Below are 639 nucleotides of genomic sequence, written 5' to 3'. Positions count from 1 at the left end.
ACGCTATTGGCTGGGAGGCGCTCGTGCCACTGTACAGGGACAGACCGGAAGTGAGGTGCTGTCAGTCACAGGTGGCGAGACGTGCAGAGCTGTAGGGAGATGTGTGTCTTTCAATAGTGCCACACACATTGACAGTTCATGAATGCTGCGTTGTGTACCAAAGGAAATGTGTACCAGTATTTGAGCGTGTGTTACTCCACAGTTGCTAAAAGACCCCAGATCACGACTCCAAAATGACACAGAAGTTTATATGACACCTTGTGTGTGCTCAGTACCTATTTAAGAAGTTATAGTCATCTAGATTTGTTATATATCATAAAGGTTTTATTTCAATATTTCAAGAGCACTTTAACTAAAAGGAGTTGTAAAGTCTCAGGGCGCTTTCACACTGCCAGCGTCCAGGCGTAGGCGGTAAATCACCGCTATCTTTAGCGGCGCTTTACCGTTGTTTTTGCAGCGCTTTTCGGCCACTAGCGGGGCTCTTTTAGCCCCTGCTAGCGGCCGAAAAAGGGTTAAAACCGCCGGCAAATCTACGCTGCCCATTGATTTCAATGGGCAGGGGCGCTTTAGAAGCGGTGTATTCACCGCTCCTACAGCGCTGCAAAGAAGCTGCATGCAGGACTTTTTTATGACGTCCTC

Source organism: Aquarana catesbeiana, linkage group LG10, assembly GCF_042186555.1.
Source record: "Aquarana catesbeiana isolate 2022-GZ linkage group LG10, ASM4218655v1, whole genome shotgun sequence".
Classification (NCBI taxonomy): Eukaryota; Metazoa; Chordata; class Amphibia; order Anura; family Ranidae; genus Aquarana; species Aquarana catesbeiana.
This window is presented reverse-complemented; position numbering follows the sequence as displayed.